This window comes from Nelumbo lutea, chromosome 7 (assembly GCF_056320005.1).
Source record: "Nelumbo lutea isolate HS-2025 chromosome 7, American lotus-T2T, whole genome shotgun sequence".
NCBI classification, from domain to species: Eukaryota; Viridiplantae; Streptophyta; class Magnoliopsida; order Proteales; family Nelumbonaceae; genus Nelumbo; species Nelumbo lutea.
In genome coordinates, this window is record NC_142690.1 from 9775109 (window position 1) to 9785574 (window position 10466).

Consider the following 10466-nt stretch of genomic DNA (forward strand, 5'->3'; position numbering starts at 1 on the left):
CCCCATTTGCTATCCAAAACTTGATAGATACGTTGTTCAGTCCCCATAATTCAATTTCTGATAGGAAATCGATTAAATGCCACAAAACAACAAAAAATCAGCCCAAGTATTGCCAACCTCTCTTTGTTTTAGAACTTAAACTAAGAATGATCAGGTGTACCTTGGAGAGATGCTTTTTTTCTTCCCTTCACACCTTTCTAAGTTGTTTGATGGGACAATCAAATTTGAAAAAAAAAAAAAAAACATATGAGATCAATGTGAGCTTTGTGTGTGAAACAAAAAGTTTGAAAATATAAAACAATATTAGCAAAAATGAACTTGGATGAAAATAAATAGTGAAAGAGAAAATAATTAAGTGTTATTGAAACATAAGAGAAAATAATTAAGTTTTTTATGCTTTTGTTCTTTTGGAAAACAAACATAGTAGAACAGGGGAGTTAACATCCTCAAATAGAAGGCATTCATGAAAAGATATCAAAAATCAAAAACAAAATTTAGAAAGGAAAACAAGGAAGCAAAAATCAAAAGGAGGGGAGAGAAGAAGAAGAAAATGGAAAATTTATCTCCACAACACTTGGTCCTATCCTTGTCCCTCTCTCTTTATAACTACCACATGTCATTTTGTCCCAAGGGTGTAGCTTTGATTGCATTTTCTGAGCATTTATTTTCAATACATCTTTAAATAAACAGCCCGTGATTTTCTCTCATTGGAAAGGGACAATGAGGGGTTTCGGGAAGCTGAAGTAGTTTCTTGAGATAGCAAGGAATTGTATAAGGAAGAGGGGCTATGAATACTATCAATTGGGCTAAGAGAGAAAGAAGTGGCCATTTGATGTGGTCATCTTTGTTTTAATATATACTAATAGATATGCAATCTAATATAACTAGCCCCACATAACATAAAGAGCCCACCTGCTAATGAAATGTTTAGTGCCATTTATATTAAAATCACATGCACATTATTTTTTGAGTAAAAGACTTAAACATACCTTTAGTTTTTATAAATTGATTTAAATATACCCTATGCTTTCAAAAATATGTAAATATATCTTGTGACCATTACATTTGATAGAATGAATTGAAAGACTTTTTAAATCTTAATTATTCTTCAAATTTACAATCATAACCAAAGAGAAGATGAAATTAGAAAGATTTTACGTTGAGTTGTTCCTGGGATGCAACAATGAGATTCAATATGTGTTTGGTATAGTTTCTGTTTATTAAATAAACATTTATACTTGATTTGTCTTCAAAATCGAGAAAAGTACTTGATAAACCATTTATTAACAACTAGACGCCACTAGGCGACACATTAGCGGAACAGTGAATAAACACTCAACCGTTGGGGAAGCGTTAAAATGAAGCTTCCCCCAACAGTTGGTGCACACATAAATCAAAACACACTTTTATTAATATAAATGCATACAGATGAACATGATGAGAAAAATGTTGATTTGTCGATGACATGGTGAAGTTTTGATAAACGCCTATCATAAAATGTTCACGGAACAAAACACACACTTAGACTCCTTTTACGAGTATTAGAATATTGTGGTAGTTTATTGTTTTTGGGAGATATACAAATACATTTATGACTAGAACAGCCATATCACATGAATCAATGCAACTGAGAAAGGCTTACCACAATAAATGCAAACCCATATCACAACGTCCCTAAAAAGATCTAATCTATGGACCAAATCTTCAAAATCACAACAAATGGAAACCAATATCTTACACATCTCAACTATCCCATATCATAGGATTCAATGCAACTAAAAAGAGGTTATCAAGTTTTGTTGTAGACCTTGTGGTTGTAGAAACCAGTGCTTTTGAACCTTCATTGACCCGTATTGTTGGACCGTTTAGCTTGATAACCGTCCAGCCAACCAGTTCCATTTTTACCCTAAACCCACTTCTTGGCCAAAAATCGTTGAATTGGTCAGCAACCTATTGACTCCGGCAATCAAACCGTCAACCTGTTCAATGGTTTTTTGTCATTTTTTATTTTAATTATTCTTAATTCTTTATTTATTAATTGGAATGGATCGTTCACTTGGAACAGATGGCTGAACCGTCGACTTGAAAACCAATGGCCAAAACAGTTCCGATTTTAGGTTGGTTACCTTGGTAGAAAATAATAAAATAGGATTTTAAAATAATAAAATTGGTGCAAGAAACAATATTACCCCTTTATGTTCAAAACATTGATATTTTTCAACTAAAATTTCTCAACTTAAACTCTAGATTAATCATGCTGCAACATCAATCCGTGTACAAATGTGAGAACCATTCACCAAAACTTAGATAGAACTTTTGAATTGCAGCGCCATTACAATGGGGTGTACAACCACTGATCAATCTTTCATTTAGCATTTATGACTAATGTGGGGCATTATCATTGGTTCTACAAAATGCTATGTACTGTTAAATTCAACTAATCCTGACTTGAGATTAACAATCCAACCAAAAAAAAATTGAGATTAACAGGTAACTTGTTAGTGTTTCTAAGAGTTCATTGTCTTTCTTTCTAACAACTCCCAACCAATCCTATAACAAAAGCTTACTTCATTTCTACTGCCAAATGCCATAGTGGTTTCATTTCCATAAAGGCATCTCCAACTTCATTTGGGCTCGGGTTGACCTTAACTCAACCCCACCTGCTCGACTTTCACCCATAATCTCAGCAAGGGACTCCCATAATAAAACACCTACACACCAGGTGAAAGAAACAATGGGTTACTGGCCTAAGGGCCTATTTAATCTAATATTCATTGAAGAATTTACATTGCATTGGGATAAGCCCTAGGGCCAAATCCATTTAAAATTTAAGAAATGCTCAACGTGAATTTCAACCCCAATTCACTTCTAGAAATCGTTGCACTTGTAGAGTCTAATCTACAAGTACTTTGAGTCATGGGTGACTTAACTTTTGAAAGCCTTTCAAGGCTTCAAGTTGGACAACAGAGCTCAACTTTCTAGATTGAACTATATATAACTACAACAAAATATACCAAGACCAACATATGACACCATTCCCAAATGTCATTGCTTTTACAAAAATAACACATTATTCTTGAGTTCAAAGCCTAACCCACAAAAGAGCTTTACAAGATGGTTAGGAAAAACTATCTCAACAGCATAGGTTGTTGGCCCCCAATAGGGCTGGCAATCTTGACCCCAACCCATTTGACCCACCCAACCCACCCAATCTATTGGTGGGTCAATACGGGTCAAGTAACCCATTAGGGTCAGTGGAAAAGGGTCAGGGGTGGATTGGGTTGAGTGTACCCATTAGGGTCAGGATGGGTTGGTTCGCATGGGTCAAGATGGGTTGGGTCAAATACAACTGTATCTATACTCGCCAAATCTCAAAAAAAAAAAAACAATTAAAATGACTAGAACTCAGGCCTACTAATTTGCCTACATCTCATTATACTTCCAAACCACCATGCCACATTTCATTTTGGGATTAAAAGTGAAATAAAATAGATTTTATTAAATTTCATGTTCACATGCAATTTTATACAAAAACACTTTTACAAAAGCAATTTTATGAAAAGGGCTTTTACGGAAGTACTTTTACATGAAAGCACTTTTGTGAAAGCGATTTTACAAAAGTAATTTTACATGAAAGGACTTTTATTAAAGTACTTTTATGAAAACACTTTTATGAAAGCATAAAAGCACTTTTATAAAAGCATAAAAGCACTTTTCTAAAAGTGTTTTTATGAAAGCACTTTACAAAAGTACTTTTATAGAAGTACTTTTGCAAAAGCACTTTTATAAAAGTTATGCTTTTTTTGCATTTTCTACAAATTTTCTGTTATTTTCCGCATTTTCTATAATTTTTTGGTTTTTTTTTTGCATTTTTGGTATTTTCCACATTTTCTAAAACTTTTTAGTTTTTTTGCATTTTTTACAATTTTTTGTGCTTTTCTGCATAATTTTTGCATTTTTTGGTGTTTTTCATGCATTTTCTACAAATTTCTGGTATTTTTTGCATATTTTCATTTTTTTTGCAAAAGTTCTGAATTTTCTGTAATTTTTTAGTTTTTTTGCATTTTTGTAAATTTCTGGTATTTTTGTATTTTTCTGCAATTTTTTGCAAATTTTCTACTATCTTCTATATTTAACTACAATTTTTGCATTTTTTGGTGTACGGGTTGACCTGACTTGTTTTTGTCACATGGTAGTCTTGAAAGAGATTATTCTCTCAAAATTTATTATTTTAGGTATATGGATCATCCTGACCCATTTTTATATTTATATGTGATGGTAGGTGGGTTATGGGTGAGGGTGGTTAAGGCTCCATTTGGGTGGGATGGGAGAGGATGAGATGAGAAAATGTGAAAATTTCACTTTCCATCATTTGGTTATACATGGGAAAATAATAGGAATATTCCTTTTTCCATGTTTGTTTTGTGAAAAAATAATTGAGAAAAAAATGCGTGATTTACTTTTTTTTGTCAACCAAACCCAAAAATAAAATATTATATTATATTCAAAAAGATTTGTCCATCAATGCCTAATGAAGGGAATACCACAAATCGATTCCCTTCTTACAAATAGTTTATGCTATTTTATGAGCTATCTAATTTTTCTGCAAATATCTTTATTACTTCATTCCTATATATTTTATCACACCAGTTACAATCTAATTTAGGATGTTTAAACACATAACTATATACATTGCATTAGAAAAAATATTTATTTGTTAGATTTTGCCTTTACAACATTAGAAAAAATATTTGCATGTCATTTAGATTTCAAAGGATTCAGATGTTGAGGTGTGCAACCTACCACTGCAATCACCCTGCAATTTTGCTTGATTAGCACACAAACTATAACAGCCCTATTAACATAAGATATAACCATATGTACATTCTCCATAACTACAGGTTTTAATAAAAGAACTCTATATTGTTGTATCCTAGTAGTAGTAGAAACTAGAAAGAGTGAAGTTTCTTACAACCATAGCTATAGCCATGGGATCAAGATTTATGTTTCCATGCAATCTTTTGTTTATAGCATCTTTCTTGTATAAACTAGAATACAATAGCAACCTTCTCCAATGCTTGTCTCTATTCAGATTTGGGCAATGTTTTTAATGAGTTTTAATCTGTTTCCATTCTGTGATGATTCCATGGAACATCTTAGTGCTTGCTAAAAGATGTTCAAATGGAGAGCCAACCAAATTTCTCTTGCAAAATGGCAGAAGAAAAATAAAGGATGCATTGTTTCCCGATGTACGGCACAGATAAGACATTCTTTATCTTCCATGTAAGAAAAAAAGCTTGTCCATAATGGGAATTGCATCCTAGTAAACTCTTCATAGGAAAACATGGAATCTAAATGAAATTTTAGCTACCATATATATTTCCATTGTACCACTTGATGAAAATAGCTGGGACAGGACTGTATAAAGAACTTGTATGCAGATTTTACTGTGTAAATGTAAGAATTTGAATGTTTTCATAGCAATTGATCAGGTGCAAGTGACTAGAAGGAATGGTTATTATTTCCTCTATACTACCTTGAGGGAAAATTTAAACAAGGGTTTGTAAATCCCATTGACCATTTGGTGGGGATGAAAATTCAAAACATCTTCTTGGCTTAAAAGAAAACAGAAAAAAAAAAAACTTCTTATTTAATACTCAGGGAGCATTCTTTTTTTGGATTTTGAGAGGGGGGAAGTTGGTCAATGGGATTTTGGTTTCCACTGACCAAGAATCTCATGTTTTTTTTTTCAGATTTCTGTGGGGAACAGGGAAAGTTTATTTTCCTGAGTATCCCATCTCCTAGGTGGGTAAATAACTTTCTCACCTAGGGAGAAAGTTGTCAACACTTGAATGAGACAAAAATGCCCCTTTTATTAATGAATTTTTATGGATAAAATGGTCATTGCCTTATTTATACGAAAAATAAAAGAACGTGGGTAAATGCACTTACCCGGATAAGTGTTTCCAAGGAAAAACTTACCCAGGTAACAGCATTTACCCGGATAAGTAATTTACCAAAAAGTGAACAAGGCCTCAAAATAAACTATGACCACAAAGAAAAACAAACAAAAGACCACATTAGTTAGATATTTAATCAGTGTGCATAATTAGTTACGAATCAATGAGCAACGAAGAATGCTAAGCCTAGTTTTGAAACTAGGAATGGAGGTTTGGTGGAAGGTGATAAATTTGACTAATTAAATTGAAACAAGGCAAAACACTAGAAATGAAACAGAGCAAAAAAAGTGCAGAATAATCATGTACAATACAGACCCGCCAATTTGAGGAATCTTGTACAAAATCAGCCTATGCATCAATGGAGGAGTTGGGATTGTTTTGAGACGTTGTAAAAAATAGAAATTAGACAAAGCCCTTTCATACAAGTGGGTGAAAAGTTCAGACCTAGAAAAACTGAAACCTGAGATATTGAACTCATGTCGGTGACAAAAACTCAGACCTGGCTTTTCTTATATTTAGTAAAAAGAGCTCAGAAAGGTATTGATGCATGGAAATGATTGACATAGGCCTACAAGGCAGCCGCAGTGGTGTTGTAGACCAAGGCAGCCACAGTGGTAATACCAATTAGTGAGTAAGTCACGAGTAGGGGTGGCAATTTTTCACCCAATCCGTTGAACCCATATAATCTGCCCATTTACTTGGTGGGTTGGAAATGAGTTGATCATCCATTGGGTCAATTTAAATGGGTTGGGTTGTGGATAATCATTGGGTTAACCACTACATAAATAAGTATCAATTCCTTAGCCATTTTTTTAATTTTCTTCATTTGAATGAAATAATTTATAATTAATGCATTGATTTTTTATTAATTATTGGCTAAAGTTAGTTTTGTCTTAAATCAACACACTTCACCCAAATCGACATAAATTCAAATCAAGATAGTCTAAATATGAACAGACCTAATCACCTCAGTTTGGTTCATTTGGGTCTGTCAACCCAGCCTGAAATCGACCCGACCCAAGACATGTCGATCCAGGTTGACCCGAATCCAAAATGGGTTCAGACATCTACCCCACTTGCCATGCCTGGTTTGGATTGTTTGGTCCAGCCCGTATCCACACAACCAAACCCGAACTCAGACTGGCCCGATTCACTTCTCTTGACCCACTTTGGGCCAATTGGTTTGGTTCCAAAACTAGTGCATGAACCTGACATGGGTCGGGCAAAGTCAATCCACCATTGACTAAACCAGTCTAGTCTAGTCCGATAGGACTGATCCAGATCTAAACAGTTCAACCACCCTTGGTGTGATTAGTTCAAAAAAAATCAAATTAGATAGTTCAAGTTGGTCTAACCGGTTTGAACCTAAGTAGTTTAGTCAAACCTGAAACCTAAACATAGTCAAATGGCTTCGCCGCTTTTGTAAAAATAACATGCATGCAATGTGATTTGAACATTCACCACTTGGGTAAATAACAACTACTATTACCATTAAACTATGACCAACTTATTTGTCAAGAGAGAGTTTTTTTTTTTTAAGTACATAAATATAAGGTTAATGGGTTTGGACGGGTCAGATTGGGTTAATGCAGGTTTGGATTCAACCCAATTCATTTAATTTTATATAATTGGGTCATTAATGGGTTAGCAGGTTAGATGGGTTGGGTTGACCCAACTCATCCAATTGCCACCGCTAGTCACGAGGAATCTAAATGTAGTCTTACCTTGACTAGGGAACATGAGAACAAAGTTTGTTATGTCATTTGTTGGAGAGATCTGCTTGACACATAAAATGGAGAAGATGAACCCTCTCTGACAAGCCCCGATAAAACTTCCCTCATTTTTCCTTTCCCACCGGGGTCGCATTGTTTTGGTGTGACCCCGCATTCCACTTTTTGAGAAATTACGTCCTACAATTTTCCTGTCCCATCTTTGTGCATCGATCCCACAAACCAAACTTGAGAAAATAAAATATTTAAAGAATATTCCTACTTTTTCATTCCTTTCTCGCAAACCAAATGTAACCTAAGGATCAATATAGATGGGTCAGGTGAATCAATATGGGTGAGTCAGGATGTATTAAGGTTAAGATCGGTTATGACCCTTTAACAATGATTGATGATGAATCGTGATGAATTTACATTCAACCCTTACCCAATCCAACCCAACCCAATCCACCCATTTACCACCGTAGCCCCCAACAGCCAAACTATACCCCCAATCAAAATCCCTAATCCAGTTCTATATATACTTGAGCTCAATCTACTGAAGCCTGGAAATTTTCAATTCAATCTTACCACCTTAGAAAACTAATGATAAAAATTTAAATTTTCAAGAAATCTAGTCCGTTTTCCAACCTTACTTTCTTTATAACATTTATTGATCCGGGTAGCGTAAAGAGATCAACTACAAATTAAGTTTCATCTGTTATAACACCACCCGTGCAACAGGCCAACAGCTAGTCAGTAACCATTACCTAAAATTTGTCAGATGGGATCGATGTGGATAATTCCTTCGGTCTTCCTAACGAATTTCGAGCCACCGCGCTTTTATTAATAAGTGATTCAGTTCAATCACTTTAGCCTTTTGGAAAATGCCAATTCAATTGAATGCCCTCTTTAATTAATTAGTTTATTTATTAAAGCTACGTCGACATTCAATCTCCATTCAATCTCAAAACTCAAAAGGGCGTTGAGGAAAACAGATTTCTCGTGACTCTCAGAGATGAAAAAGATGCATGAGCGATTTGGAGCTCGAAAAGAAAAAGGCCTTCACACGGCTCTATATAAAACCCGCCTTTGCCAGCATCTGACTTGCAGCAAGCAAAGCAAAGCAAGAGAAGGTAGAAGAGAGCGAGGAGAAGAAGTAGAAGAAAAGAAAAACGAGAGAGGACCGAAGGAGATGGCAGGTTGTAGCATTCGGATATTGATAATGGCAGCTCTGTTGATGGCTGCCGTGCACCTGCAGGTGTCAGCACAAGAATGCCAAAGTGATATTGAAGGTTTGATCAGGGAATGCACGAAATATGTGACCAAGATTGGGCCAAAAATTCCGCCATCCCAAGCATGCTGTGACGTTGTGAAGAATGCCAACTTTCAATGTGTGTGTCAGCACGTCACTCAGCAGGTGGAACAGATTATAAGCATCGACAAGGTGGTCTACGTTGCTGACTCCTGTGGCAAACCTCTTCCCCATGGCCAGAAGTGTGGAGGTACCTAGTTACCTACCTACCTATTTTTATTAATTAATTACCATTATTCCATTTCATCCATCCTGTTTCTGTAAATCTACTACACAATCAGCTTACATAAATTTTGGTTCATTGTTTTATGTTTTGTTTCAGACATCACCATCCCATAGGCATGAAGTGGATAGAAAGGTGGAGGAATAGATCTAGAGAATAATACTATTGTCTATCACTCTATTTGAGTGATGAATTCCTTCAATATTGTATTTTCTTTTCTGTTTCATGAATAAATGTTAGAATTTTGGAATAATATATCTAGAAGTTAATTTGTTAATTAACAGAAATTATATTAAAACAAAAGAAAAAAAAAAACATAAAAATGCATTGCCAAAGAACATACATAAGGTAATGCATGTGGATTAATGATTTGTGCCGCCCATGTCCAGGAGTTAAACGACTCTGCCAAATCTCACTTTTCTCAATAATGCAATAATTAATATATACAATTTAAGCATAAAAGTCAGTTGTTATCAACAATAATATATAAATTAGGTTTCTTTTCTATATTCCTAATTTGATTTCAAATCGTAAGGATACGTACCCTTATTCAGACTATATATGCATGGCCAAATTTCACATATATGGTCTGAATGATTGAAATTTGAAGAATGATGATATATAGATTTGACCCAATAGCCACGATGAGAAGTTGTTTTTGCCGAATCGATCATAGAAGTCTATAAAGTTGAATGGGTATGCATGGATGAGATGTTTTTCTTATACCAATTAAACTATAGAAATCTTCTTGTCCGTGGATTTTTCATATACTTCGTGCATGCTAAGCTCGCAAGCAAAAAACATATTGACTGTGAGCACAACTGTCTTCACAGAGGGATCAAAATATAGATACGGCCAATGAACAAAGTTGGCCAAGTTGGGTATCAATGCATATTGATATGATAAGTATTTTATATCTTTTTATTATTTAATAACAATCATAAGAATGTGATCGATCAATTATTCTAAAATTTTAAACCTTTTAAAATATGCATGTATTGGTGTATTTATGTATATAACTATCACCATGGGCAGCATGACTGATTCGGGATTTCCTACCCATAAGAAGTAGGGGTGGAGCTAGTATTTTTTCTTGGGGGGGCCAAAATCTAGAAAACGTGGATGGGGGCAAAAGATAGGAAATATAGGTAAGGGCATGAGATGTTCTCCATGTGTGGCTTTGATCTCATGTGGTTAAGTGTGGGTAGAGCCATCATTGCTGGGTAGGAAATTCAGACTCAACATGATCATGCCAAGGTTAT

General features: G+C 34.8%; 1 long non-coding RNA gene across 1 annotated transcript; it reads left to right on the forward strand.

Annotated features, from left to right (window-relative positions):
* The first annotated feature begins 8671 nt into the window (after positions 1 to 8671).
* On the forward strand, positions 8672 to 9459 carry LOC148845020 (uncharacterized). Its single transcript, XR_016101676.1, has 2 exons — positions 8672 to 9171; positions 9304 to 9459. It is a non-coding gene; the product is annotated as an uncharacterized LOC148845020 (long non-coding RNA).
* The last annotated feature ends 1007 nt before the right edge of the window (positions 9460 to 10466 follow it).